This window comes from Oncorhynchus nerka, linkage group LG6 (genome assembly GCF_034236695.1).
Source record: "Oncorhynchus nerka isolate Pitt River linkage group LG6, Oner_Uvic_2.0, whole genome shotgun sequence".
NCBI lineage: Eukaryota > Metazoa > Chordata > Actinopteri > Salmoniformes > Salmonidae > Oncorhynchus > Oncorhynchus nerka.
In genome coordinates, this window is record NC_088401.1 from 59,253,822 (window position 1) to 59,268,221 (window position 14,400).

At 43.2% G+C, this 14,400-nt stretch overlaps 1 pseudogene; it reads right to left on the bottom strand.

Moving 5' to 3' along the window:
- Positions 1-14,400, bottom strand: part of LOC115130787 (ATPase family gene 2 protein homolog A-like) — a 169,311-nt pseudogene that overhangs the window by 152,278 nt on the left and 2,633 nt on the right.

A 14,400-nucleotide genomic window follows, 5' to 3' on the forward strand; every position in this document is an offset into this window, starting at 1 on the left:
ACGGACAGCGAGAGAAAGACAGACAGCGAGAGAGAGAGAGAGAGGGACAGAGAGAGAGAGAAAGATGGACAGAGAGAGAGAGAAAGATGGACAGAGAGAGAGATAGAGAGAGAGAAAGATGGACAGAAAGAGAGAGAGAGAAAGATGGACAGAGAGAGAGAGAGAGAGAGAGAGACGGACAGAAAGAGAGAGAGAGAAAGATGGACAGAAAGAGAGAGAGACGGACAGCAAGAGAGAGAGAGAGAGAGAGAGAAAGACGGACAGCGAGAAAGAGAGAGAGAGAGAGAGAGAGAAAGCTAGAGAGAGAGAAAGATGGACAGAGAGAGAGAAAGATGGACAGAGAGAGAGAGAGAGAGAGAGAGAAAGATGGACAGAGAGAGAGAGGGAGAGAGAGAAAGATGGACAGAGAGAGAGAGAGAGAAATAGGGAAAGAGAGAAAGAGAGACGGACAGAGAGAGAGAGAGAGAGACGGACAGAGAGAGAGAGAGAGACGAACAGAGAGAGAGAGAAACGGACAGAGAGAGAGAGAGAAAGATGGACAGAGAGAGAGAGAGAGAGAGAGAGATGGACAAAGAGAGAGAAAGCTAGAGAGAGAGATGGACACAGAGAAAGAAAGCTAGAGAGAGAGAGAGATGGACAGAGAGAGAGATGGACAGAGAGACGGACAGAGAGAAAGACAGACAGCGAGAGAGAGAGAGAGAGAGGGAGAGAGAGAGAGAAAGACAGACAGAGAGAGAGAGAGAGAGAGAGAGAGAGAGAGAGAGATGGACAGAGAGACGGACAGGGAGAGAGATGGACAGAGACGGACAGAGAGAGCAAGAGGGACAGAGAGAGAGAGAAAGATGGACAGAGAGAGAGAGAAAGATGGACAGAGAGAGAGAGAGAGAGAGAGAGAGAGAAAGATGGACAGAGAGAGAGAGAGAAATACGGACAGCGAGAGAGAGAGAGAGAGAGAGAAAGACGGAGAGCGGAGAGAGAGAGTGAGAGAAAGACGGACAGCGAGAGAAAGACAGACAGCGAGAGAGAGAGAGAGAGGGACAGAGAGAGATAGAAAGATGGACAGAGAGAGAGAGAAAGATGGACAGAGAGAGAGATAGAGAGAGAGAAAGATGGACAGAGAGCGAGAGGGACAGAGAGAGCGAGAGAGAGGGACAGAGAGCGAGAGAGAGGGACAGAGAGAGCGAGAGAAAGATGGACAGAAAGAGAGAGAAAGATGGACAGAAAGAGAGAGAAAGATGGACAGAAAGAGAGAGAGAGAAAGATGGACAGAGAGAGAGAGACGGACAGCAAGAGAGAAAGAGAAAGACGGACAGCGAGAAAGAGAGAGAAAGCTAGAGAGAGAGAAAGATGGACAGAGAGAGAGAAAGATGGACAGAGAGAGAGAGAGAAAGATGGACACAGAGAGAGAGATAGAGAAAGATGGACAGAGAGAGAGAGGGAGAGAGAGAAAGATGGACAGAGAGAGAGAGAGAAATAGGGAAAGAGAGAAAGAGAGACGGACAGAGAGAGAGAGAGAGACGGACAGAGAGAGAGAGAGAGACGAACAGAGAGAGAGAGAAACGGACAGAGAGAGAGAGAGAGAAAGATGGACAGAGAGAGAGAGAGAGAGAGAGATGGACAAAGAGAGAGAAAGCTAGAGAGAGAGATGGACACAGAGAAAGAAAGCTAGAGAGAGAGAGATGGACAGAGAGAGAGATGGACAGAGAGACGGACAGAGAGAAAGACAGACAGCGAGAGAGAGAGAGAGAGGGAGAGAGAGAGAGAAAGACGGACAGCGCGAGAGAGAGAGAGATGGACAGAGAGACGGACAGAGAGAGAGATGGACAGAGACGGTCAGAGAGAAAGACTGACTGTGAGAGAGAGAGAGAGAGAGAGAGAGAGAGAGAGAGAGAGAAAGAAAGACGGAAAGCGAGAGAGCGAGATAAAGACGGACAGCGATAGAGAGAGCGAGAGAGAGAGAGAGAGAGAGAAAGACGGACAGCGAGAGACAGAGAGAGCGAAAGACGGAGAGCAAGAGAGTAAGATGGACATAGACATAGAGAGAGAAAGCTGAACAGAGAAAGAGAGAAAGATGGACAGAGAGAGAGAGATGGACAGAGAGAGAGAGTGAGAGATGGACAGAGAGAGAGAGATCACACCACAGCTCTACTAGACCAGGCCCATCACACCACAGCTCTATTAGACCAGGCCCATCACACCACAGCTCTACTAGACCTGGCCCATCACACCACAGCTCTACTAGACCTGGCCCATCACAACACAGCTCTACTAGACCAGGCCCATCACAACACAGCTCTGACCACTACTCCAGGGTCAGACAGAACACTGTCCTTCAGAGAAGTACACCACATGATGCAGTCCACACCATGTATCAGTCAGATCATCAGCCTACATATGCTGAGGTAACCTCTGGCAGAAGACACCTAGAACCATCAGAGATAGGAGAGGTGCGCCAACTAATGCATCTAATATGCAGACTTCTGAGCTAGATAGACCCTTTAATTCACTCACACACACACACACACACACACACTCACACAGGGCTGTAGATTGCAAAAACAATAAGTACAATGCAATCTTATTCTATTCTTATTCATTTGTTTACAACTATTCTTAATTGTATTTAATAATTATATGTAATGGTGTATGTATGTATATATATATTTTTTTTTCAATGTACATTACTCAAACCAGTGAATATCACTTATTATAAATGAGATCATTAACTATCAGCTCTTGGAATATCCAGGGCCTATTACTCTTCACATTTTGGTTATTAAATGACAAATCCAGAATTGGTTAAAAACATCAAGGGACAGGACATCCTAATCCTACTGGAAACATGGTGTCGTGGAGACATAGATACTCAGTGTCCCTCAGGCTATAGAGAAAGTTTACTACCATCAATCAAACATAAAAATGCTAAACGGGGCTGAGACTCACGTGGAATCATCATTTGGCATAAGCAGGACTTATGAAATGGGGAAAAAAAAGGTACTAAGCACATTTGGCTAAAACTTAACAAAGGTACAATCTATTGTGACAATGATGTATACATATGTGCAGCTTATGCTCCTCCTCCAGATTCATCATATTATGATGTTCAGTGTTTTGACAATCTCCATATAGAAATCATTACATTTCAGGCAGAGGGTTAAGGGCTTCTTTGTGGAGATTTCAATGCAAGAACAGGTTCTGAGCCTGACTACACTGATGCGGGAGGTAACCACCAAATATTTGGACACCCCTCCTTGTACCGTAGCCCTATTATAAATAATAGAAACAGTCCTGACCAAATCCTGAACAAAAATAGTGCATCTCTGTCGAGCCTTAGTCCTGTGCATGCTTAGTGGTAGAATCAGAGGGGACTCTTTAGGTCAGTTTACTTACTGCTCAGCTCTTGGGACAAGTGTAGTTGATTATGCCATCACTGACATTGACCCCTCCTCCATTAGTGCATTCACTGTCAGACCACAGACACCATTGTCAGATCACAGTCAGATCAACATGTTTCTGAAGAAATTAACTGGCAATATTCATTCGAAAAAACAGCCCAATGAACTCTACAACATAAACCAACTGTACAGATGGGCTCCAAACAGGCAGAGATTCATTCACACATTGATCTCAAATGAAATGATATACAGTTTTTCATATTCCAAAAAGCAGCATCAAAAGCAAATTTGAGAAAAGTAAAGAAATGCAACATCAGAAACAAAAAACAAAATGTTTCTGAAAAATGGTTTGATAATGAATGTAAAACAATTAGAAAACAGCTAATGACAAATGTCAAATGAAAAACATAAGCAGCAAAACAACCCAGAGCTACGATATGAATACTTTGAAACTCTGAAACAGTATAAACATACACTAAAATGCAAGAAGTTGAATTATACACTGCTCAAAAAATAAAGGGAACACTTAAACAACACAATGTAACAACATGCTGTTGTGCAAATGGAATAGACAACAGGTGGAAATTATAGGCATTTAGCAAGACACCCCCAATAAAGGAGTGGTTCTGCAGGTGGGGACCACAGACCACTTCTCAGTTCCTATGCTTCCTGGCTGATGTTTTGGTCACTTTTGAATGCTGGCGGTGCTTTCTCTCTAGTGGTAGCATGAGACGGAGTCTACAACCCACACAAGTGGCTCAGGGAGTGCAGCTCATCCAGGATGGAATATCAATGCGAGATGTGGCAAGGTTTGCTGTGTCTGTCAGCGTAATGTCCACAGCATGGAGGCGCTACCAGGAGACAGGCCAGTACATCAGGAGACGTGGAGGAGGCCGTAGGAGGGCAACAACCCAGCAGCAGGACCGCTACCTACGCATTTCTTTGGGGGGCCGCACAGCCCTCCATGTGCTCGCCAGAGGTAGCCTGACTGCCATTAGGTACCGAGATGAGATCCTCAGACCCCTTGTGAGACCCTATGCTGGTGCGGTTGGCCCTGGGTTCCTCCTAATGCAAGACAATGCTAGACCTCATGTGGCTGGAGTGTGTCAGCAGTTCCTGCAAGAGGAAGGCATTGATGCTATGGGCTGGCCCACCCATTCCCCAGACCTGAATCCAATTGAGCACGTCTGGGACATCATGTCTCGCTCCATCCACCAACAGACTGTCCAGGAGTTGGCGAATGCTTTAGTCCAGGTCTGGGAGGAGATCCCTCAGACCATCCGCCACCTCATCAGGAGCATGCCCAGGCGTTGTAGGGAGGTCATACAGGCACGTGGAGGCCACACACACTACCGAGCCTCATTTTGACTTGTTTTAAGGACATTACATCAATGTTGGATCAGCCTGTAGTGTGGTTTTCCACTTTAATTTTGAGTGTGACTCCAAATCCAGACCTCCATGGGTTGATAAATTTGCATTGATAATTTTTGTGTTATTTTGTTGTCAGCACATTCAACTATGTAAAGAAAAAAGTATTTAATAAGAATATTTCATTCATTCAGATCTAGGATGTGTTATTTTAGTGTTCCCTTTATTTTTTGAGCAGTGTACTAACAAGACACTTGGTGAAATTGAAAACGCAATTGACCAAAATCAGTTCTGTGGAACTATTTAAGCACGACAAAGCCACAAGAATTAGCCATACAAGATGAAGGAATTTGGAAAACTTATTTTGATAATCTAAACAAAAACATTCCACAAAAAGACTTACAACAGAACCAATAACAAATTAAAGAAAATTTGAACATCCTTGAACCAGTCATTAAAAACAACCAAAATCCATTAGATTACCCAATAACCCAACAAGAACTAAATGAAAAACTCAAATCTATAAAATCAAAGAAGGCTTGTGGTCTAGATAACATCAGAAATGAAATGCTGATAAACAGCATACCTGAGTTGCAAAATGCTGCGCTTAAATTGTTCAACATGGTTTTAACTTCTGGCTGCTTCCCCGATGTCTGGAACCAGGGGCTCATCTCCCCGATCCACAAAAGTGGAGACAAATCAGACCCTAATAATTACAGGGGAACTTGAGTTAAACAGCAACTTGGGAAAGGTTTTCTGTAGCATTTTTAATTCAAGAATTCAAACCTTTCTTCAAGAAAACCAATGTAATAAGTATATGTCAAATTTGCTTTCTCCTTAACCATTCCACTACTGACCATACACCTTACACAAACTAATTAATAAACACGTCCACCAAAAGAAAAGAGGGCAAAATATTTGCTTGCTTTATTGACTTTGAAAAAGCATTTGATTCTATTTGGCACGAAAGGCTATTCTACAAAATTCTCCATAGTGGGCTTGGTGGTAAGGTGTATGACTTAATAAAATGTATGTACACAGAAAACAAGTCGGCAATAAAATCAAAAACCAAAAGAACAGAATTCTTTTCACAACGTCGAGGTGTGAGACAAGGCTGCAGGTTTTCAACATTTATATCAATGAATTAGCAGACATGTTGGACCATTCTCCAGCGCCAGGACTCATACTATTTGACACAGAGGTGAAATACCTGCTACATGCTGATGACTTGGTACTTCTGTCACCAACCAAAGAAGGTCTTCAACAGAACATTAATATTCTAGAGCAGTATTGCCATAATTTGGCCCTGGCAGTAAATTTCCAAAAAACGAAAATCATGATTTTCCTAAAAAAAAAAAAACATGTCAGAAGCACAAATATGAATTCACCCTGAATAACACCATAATTGAACACACAGAAAATTAGACCTTGGTCTGTCCATATCTGCATCAGGAAACTTTAATATGGCAGTGAATGCACTCAAAGAAAAAGCCCGCAGAGCATTGTATGCAATAAAAATGAAATTATTCAAAATCAACATCCCAATTAGAATTTGGACCAAAATATTTGAGTGTACCAATAGCTCTTTACGGAAGTGAGGTTTGGGGGCCACTCAATAAACTGGACTTTAAAATGTGGGGAAAACACATTCTACAAGTCCAGAGAAATATACCAACTAATGAATGTAGGGCAGAATTGGGCTGCTTTCCAGTAGTAATGAAAATGCAGAAAAAATCATTAAACTTTTGGCTACATCTAAATTCAAGTCTGCAATTTAAAGCACTTCAAACCCAAGAGCTGAGCCCAGAAACGAGCCCTCTCAGTCAGCTGGTGTTGGACATAACCAACCAAGCTGACACCAGCTCTGCTTCAAAAGAAAGAATTCCAATAAACAAAATCATGAACCAATCAAAGGACTCATATTTACAACATTGGAAAAAGTAAACAAAATCCCAAAGCCGACTAAATTGCTGTCTGACCCTAAACAGAGAATATGAATTGGCTGATTATCTCTACTGTCAGAGATACGAAGCAGAGACAGATTCTTACCAAGTACAGGCTGAGTGACCACCAATTGGCAATAGAAACCGGCAGACATAAAAAGACATGGCTACCCAAAGAGGAGCGTATGTGGTTACTGCATGACAGAGGAGGTAGAGACAGAGATGCACTTTCTCATTTACAGTGAAAAATATTCCTCACAAAGAGATTCATTATTCACAGAAATGGCTACATTTATTCCAAATTTTCACTTAGTAAACCCAGAGGAAAAATAAAAAATACTCATGGGCTCTCTTGCAGGAGCAATGGCTCTTCTTGATGCCAAATATGTATTTGCCTGCCATAGCCTGAGGGACACTGAATAATAACATCTGCATAGTAAGCAGTAACTTACTTATTATAAATATTATTATTGTTGTTGTTTATCATTGCAAATAGTAGTGGTATGGGTGGTAATGGTAATCATAGCAGTTTAGTGATGGTGGTGGTAGTAGTAATGATGATGGTAGTTGTAGTACTGATGTAATGGTGAAGATGACTGTTATTTAGCTATAAGTTAGTTAAAGTTTCATTTTCCATATTTATTACATTTCTACTACTGAGAGAAAGAGAAAGACAGACACACAAAGACTGTCTCTCTTTCTCCATCTCTCTCGCTGTCTCTGTCTGAGAAAGATATAGAAAAATGAGAGAGAGAGAGAAGACAAATTTGAACCAAATAACTACCGCGGGATATGCGTCAACAGCAACCTTGGGAAAATCTTCTGTATTATCATTAACAGCAGACTCGTACATTTCATCAGTGAAAACAATGTACTGAGCAAATGTCAAATTGGCTTTTTACCAAATTACCGTACAACAGACCACATATTCAACCTGCACACCCTAATTGACAAACAAACAAACCAAAACAAAGGCAAAGGCAAAGTCTTCTCATGCTTTGTTGATTTCAAAAAAGCCTTCGACTCAATTCGGCATGAGGGTCTGCTATACAAATTGATGGAAAGTGGTGTTGGGGGAAAAACATATGACATTATAAAATCCATGTACACAAACAAGTGTGGAGTTAAAACAGGAAAAAAACACACAGATGACTTCTTCCCACAGGGCCGTGGGGTGAGACAGGGATGCAGCTTAAGCCCCACCCTCTTCAACATATACATCAACGAATTGGCGAGGGCACTAGAAAAGACTGCAGCACTCGGCCTCACCCTACTAGAATCTGAAGTCAAATGTCTACTGTTTGCTGGTGATCTGGTGCTTCTGTCACCAACCAAGGAGGGCCTACAGCAGCACCTAGATATTCTGCACAGATTCTGCCAGACATGGGTCCTGATGGTAAATCTCAGTAAGACCAAAATAATGTTCCAGAAAAGGTCCAGTCGCCAGGACCACAAATACAAATTCCATCTTGACACTGTTGCCCTAGAGCACACAAAAAACTATACATACCTTGGCCTAAACATCAGCGCCACAGGTAACTTCCACAAAGCTGTGAACAATCTGAGAGACAAGGCAAGAAGGGCATTCTATGCCATCAAAGGGAACATAAAATTCAACGTGGCAATTAGGATCTGGCTAAAAATACTTGAATCTGTTATAGAACCCATTGGTTGTGAGGTCTGGGGTCCGCTCACCAACCAAGAATTCACAAAATGTGACAAACACCAAATTGAGACTACATGCAGAATTCTGAAAAGAATATACGTGTACAACGTAGAACACCAAATAATGCATGCAGAGCAGAATTAGGCCAATACCCGGCTAATTATCAAAATCCAGAAAAGAGCCGTTAAATTCTACAACCACCAAAAAGGAGGTGAATCCCAAACCTTCCATAATAAAGCCATGACCTACAAAGAGAAGAACCCGGAGAAGAGTCCCCTAAGCAAGCTGGTACTGGGGCTCTGTTCACAAACACAACCCACAGTGCCCCAGGACAGCAACATAATTAGACCCAACCAAATTATGAGAAAACAAAAAGATAATTATTTCCAACGTGTCAAGTAATTAACAAAAAACAGAGCAAACTAGAATGCTATTTGGCCCTAAACAGAGAGTACACAGTGGCAGAATACCTGACCACTGTGACTGACCCAAACTTAAGGAAAGCTTTGACTAAGTACAGACTCAGTGAGCATAGCCTTACTATTGAGAAAGGCCACTGTAGGCAGACATGGCTCTCAAGAGAAGACAGGCTATGTGCACACTGCCCACAAAATGAGGTGGAAGCTGAGCTGCACTTCCTAACCACCTGCCCAATGTATGACCATATTAGAGACATATTTCCCTCAGATTACACAGATCCACAAAAAATTTGAAAAACAAACCCGATTTTGATAAACTCCCATATCTGCTGGGTGAAATACCAGTGTACCATCACATCAGCAATATTTGTGACCTTTTGCCACAAGAAAAGGGCAACCAGTGAAGAACAAAAACCATTGTAAATACAACCCATATTTATTTATTTTCCCTTTTGTACTTTAACCATTTGCACATCGTTACAACACTGTATATATACACACACACACATAATGAGATTTGTAATGTCTTTATTATTTTGGAACTTCTGTGAGTAATGTTTACTGTTCATTTTTGTTATTTATTTCACTTTTGTATATTATCTACTTCACTTGTTTTGGCAATGTTAACATATGTTTCCCATGCCAATAAAGCCCCCTTAAAAAAAGAGCGAGCGAGAATGCTGCCATTAGGTGAAGGTAAGGACCGAGGTTAAAGAGTACACAGCGAACATTTCCGGATTTTATAAACAGAGCCCCAAAATAAACTTCACATACTGACCCGGCAATATTTATGTAGCCTGTCCTGAAATTCCAAAAGTGTCTTTAAAAGGACAGGGGAGTCAGGAAAAGTGCTTTATATGGAAGGCTGCCTCTGTAAACACACATCTAGCATTTAGCACGGTTTGTCTCATTCATGTCTTTGCCGCAAAAGTTATGTCAAACAGAATACTCACCTCATTTCTCTCTGCCATTTCCCCCCCTCATACCTACGCAATAAAGTAATCGCCATTCCAAAAACAGATTTCCAGAACTCCTCAGCAAGGTCACTGTCTGGTTACAATTAATAATCTTCAAATAATAAATTCCAACGTTTCAATCTGAAGGCCTCGAGTTAAAAAACAATACTTGTAGCACAACACATCTATATATCAACTAAGCTAGCTAGGCAGACATGAACCCTAACGCAAAACGTAACTCAAGTACTTTTTGGACAAACAAAAGCATAATAGTTTAAACATGGCAATGTGTTTTTTTAATAAATAAGTTCTACTTAACAACCAATAGTCTAAGCACAGTACATTGCTCCTATTCTCCTACCAAAGGGGTTCCCTGCTTTGTAGTGGGTCCACATGTGGCACACAACAACCGACACGGTTAATACTGAAGAAATGAATCATCTGCCACAACCTGGATCAGTTCACCAACACGACGACAACAAAGACCCCAAACTCCTGGGAGAGACGGCATGACAGAAAAGCGGACTGATCTCCATTCAAAAAGGTGGAAATCATGGATGGCTACAATAGAGATTGATTTACCAAAACGTCTGTCCAAATCAATAGGCCTACAATAGGCCACCTTTCAATTGTTCTTCATGAGGTTTATCTGACTAACTCTTCACCATCATTGATTTCTCCATTTATATGTTATTCATTGTGAAATGTAATTATGGCCCAAGACAGAGAGCGGGAAAAAGACTACTGTAGGATTTTAGATATATATTGTAACTACTCCCTAAGACACATCGCCCATCAACTAGATTCAGCCGTGGGCTGACGCTTTCTTGAGGGGATGTTCAGGGGGACAGAACAGAATTAGAAATCATTTTATGACTGAAAAATTGACTGCCAGAAACCAGACAGACATAATACTTGACTGAAACAATCATTTTGAACCTTGCTTACATTTGTACACGATCGCGTCTCTCTCTACTGCGTTTGAATTCTTTGGCGCAGATTTCCAAAACTAAAATCACATGGAGCTGATTTGCTGGTGTTTTTAGTCTTTCATGTCTGACAATTCAACTGCGGGCAAAATTTGGCCCTTGGGCCGCCATTTGAGGCACACTGCACTAAGACTTCCTAGCAGTTCAACTAAGTATTATGTTCTAATGTTCTCCACTAGAGGTTTCTATTTCTATTTCACCAGAGGTTTCTATTGAGTAAGTCAGAATATACTTGGTCTAATGAATTCTACTCATAGGCTGCAAATGAAGGCTGACCTATCCTGCAATCTAGCATAGCCTCACAGTGAATATGGTGCATAACAGCTTGTGTTGACTTCAAATACCACTTCTATTCTACGATATCACTGCACTGAGATATTACATAGCCTAAGACACTTCAGGAAAGCAGACAAGTGTGGTAGCAAGGCAGAGGTCCTGGGTGAGTGAGTTGAGAGAGCGTGACAGAGAGGGAGCTGAAGAGGAGAAGCTACAAATAGCCTTATGCAGCCGGGTCTGGCAGAGCACCATTGTATTGGATGTGTGTGTGTGTGTGTGGGGGGGGTCCGGTCGTGTGTGTGACACCCTCGCTGCTCCCCCCATCTTTACAGGAAGAGGGGCTGCAGCGAGGCACGTTCCCCCTTGCAGGTCATTGTTACCAGAAGAGGACAGGGAATTGGGGGAAACAACTGGGGTTCCTTGAGATGTTTTCATGACGGCAGCAGAGGAAAAAACACATCAACATGGTGATGGATGGACAGGGTCTGCTAGGGGTCTGTCCCTCAACTCAACAAAGACCACAAGGTTGTGTATGGCCATCTCCATGATGTTGTTATTACATTGTACGTGCGGAAACACACAAACATCCTACAGTTGTCCCCCTTAGTACAATACAGTAGTGTTAAACCTTTTTATAGGACAGAAGAATGGGTTCATTTGACCAATTGTATGAAATAGCATTACTGGTAAGTATAGAGCTATTAACTGAGCCATGACATGGTCAGACACGGCAAAGAGCTCCAATCTTCTCGTTTTTTCCTGTGGCGCACGTGAGGTTCTGTGTTTGTCTTGAGCTTTGTGTTTCGGGATTGGACAGAGGGGGGGGGGGGAATCTCTTTCCTCCAGGGGTTTTCTCTGAAAACACTGCCAGTCACGTCTGGCCTCTACGGACGGTAAATCACGCTCTTTGCCAGAGCAATTCTGCGAGCCGAGGTAGTAGCCTCCTCTGGAAATGCAATATGCCACATCCCCGGGACCACCCAGGAGGCTCTCAGCGTCTTGCACACACACACACACAACTGACCACCACAGAAACACCCCAACATCCTGGTTTCCTGACACTATTTCCCGGTTAGGGGGATTGAGTTGCAGGGTTAAGGCTGTATGGGCCATGAGGAATTTCACAACAAGTAAATGGTTTGGGTTTTACTTTAAAGAAGGTTTTTCTCAATGGGACCCACAAGCCAAAGTACAAGACCACTTCCTTAGGTCAGGAGTCTCAGCGGGTTGGTGAGGTGAGCCACTCTGTCTCGTAGGCCTCGCAGTAATCCAGCTCTAAATAAACCACAACATGGAGTGGGGTAGGCAACAACACATCTGCCACGCTGATCCTCAACACTGAGGCCCCTCAGAAGCGCGTGCTTAGTCCCCTCCTGTACTCCCTGCTCACCCACGACTGCGTGGCCAAACAAGACTCCAACACCATCATTACGTTTTCTGACGACACAACAGTGGTAGTAGGCGTGATCACCGACAACGATCAGACCTGGCAGTGTGGTGCCAGGACAGCAACCTCTATATCAATGTGAGCAAGACAAATGAGCTGGTCGTGGACTACAGGAAAAGGAGGGCTGAACAGGCCCCCATTAACATTGTCGGGGCTGAAGTGGATCGGGTCGAGAGTTTCAAGTTCCTTGGTGTCCACATCACCTACAAACTATCATGGTCCAAACACACCAAGACAGTTGTGAAGAGGGCACAACGCCTTTTCCCCCTCAAGAGACTGAAAAGATTTGGCATGGGTCCCCAAATCCTCAAAAAGTTCTACAGCTGCACCATCGAGAGCATCCTGACCGGTTGCATCACCGCCTGGCATGGAAACTGCTCGGCATCTGACCGTAAGGCGCTATAGAGGGTAGTGCGTACGGCCCAGTACATCACTGGGGCCAAGCTTCTGCCATCCAGGACCTTTATACTAGGCGGTGTTAGAGGAAGGTCAGCAATCGATACCAGAGCGGCAAGCGGTACTGGAGCGCCAAGTCTAGGACCAAAAGGCTCCTTGACAGCTTCTACCCCGAAGCCATGAGACTGCTGAACAAGTAATCAACAGCCTACCTGAACTAAATGTCCACCCAAACTATTTACATTGACCCTCCCCCTTCCATTTGTTTTTTCAATGCTGCTACGCGCTGCCTATTATCTATGCATAGTCACTTTACTCATACCTACATGTACAAATTACCTCGACTAACCTGTACCCCCGCACATTGACTTGGCACCGGTACCCCCTGGATATAGCCTCATTATTGTTATTTTATTGTGAAACTTTTTAATAATGTTTTATTTTCTTAACTCTTTCTTGAACTGCATTGTTGGTTAAGGGCTTGTAAGTAAGCATTTCACGTTAAGGTTGTATTCGGCGCATGTGACAAATACATTTTGATTTAGAAAGCTGGGTCCAGGGCGTGGGGCCGGTTGGTGGCCCCTAGGATCAGCAGCTGGCCTGAGTGGCCCTCCTGGAGGAAGAGACAAACCAGGACAGTTAGGAATGTTACAGTGGTATGAGAATGTGCGCTCAACTTTCAGTCAACTTCCCTGGTAAAACAAGTGTTCAATCACTAAATGAGGGGTGTTAATGTAAGAGAGCAATTGGAACAGTAGGATGAAGCAAGTATGCTTTTATGGTAGTATGACTGTGCTTGAATTTGAGCATGTAGGTGTAATAAATTATTAATCAATAATCTTAGTCCTAACCAATGACCCCAACACCAAAAGCTCAAACATAAAGGACATTTCCACACAATAAATGTGTCTGAAGGCTTAATAAATTACTGGTTTACATCTTCTGAAACTATAAGGCATTATCTGGCAATACAATTTTAATACTCTAACAGAGCTCCTTGTACTATGTTCTAAAATGGGTGGTCCGGCTGAGAAATAAAGCTATTTCCACCTCCCCCTATACCACAGGGCCAGCAGATGGACCAAAACACAAATAAACTACAGTGAGAGTGGAGAGACAAGAATTCTGGGAGCAGGAAGTGCTTTCGCCACATTCCACAGCAGCAGGCCCTTGGTGGTTGGTGACCTTGGATTATACAACAAGACTTAGCATCGGTATGGAAAACAGACAGCAGGAGGGAGAGCAGCTGCTTCAGTGCACCATCTGCACCAAGGAGCTGGGCTGGGGAGATGAAGATATACTTGGCCATAACGTGATGCCAATTTGGCACGTCATGGCGACCATCGGTGATGGGTTTCCCAGGCTCCCTGTGTTCTCTAAAGGGGCGGAGGGCGGCTGTCGAGCCATCTCTGATCGTGGGCCTGCGGTCTCTTTTTCTCATTAGACTGATTCGCTGACAGAACAAAAACCAAGATTCAGCAGACACTCAGCAGACAGAGGGAGAATGTCTGAAGGATGTCCAGGAGAGAGGGGGATATTTTGGAT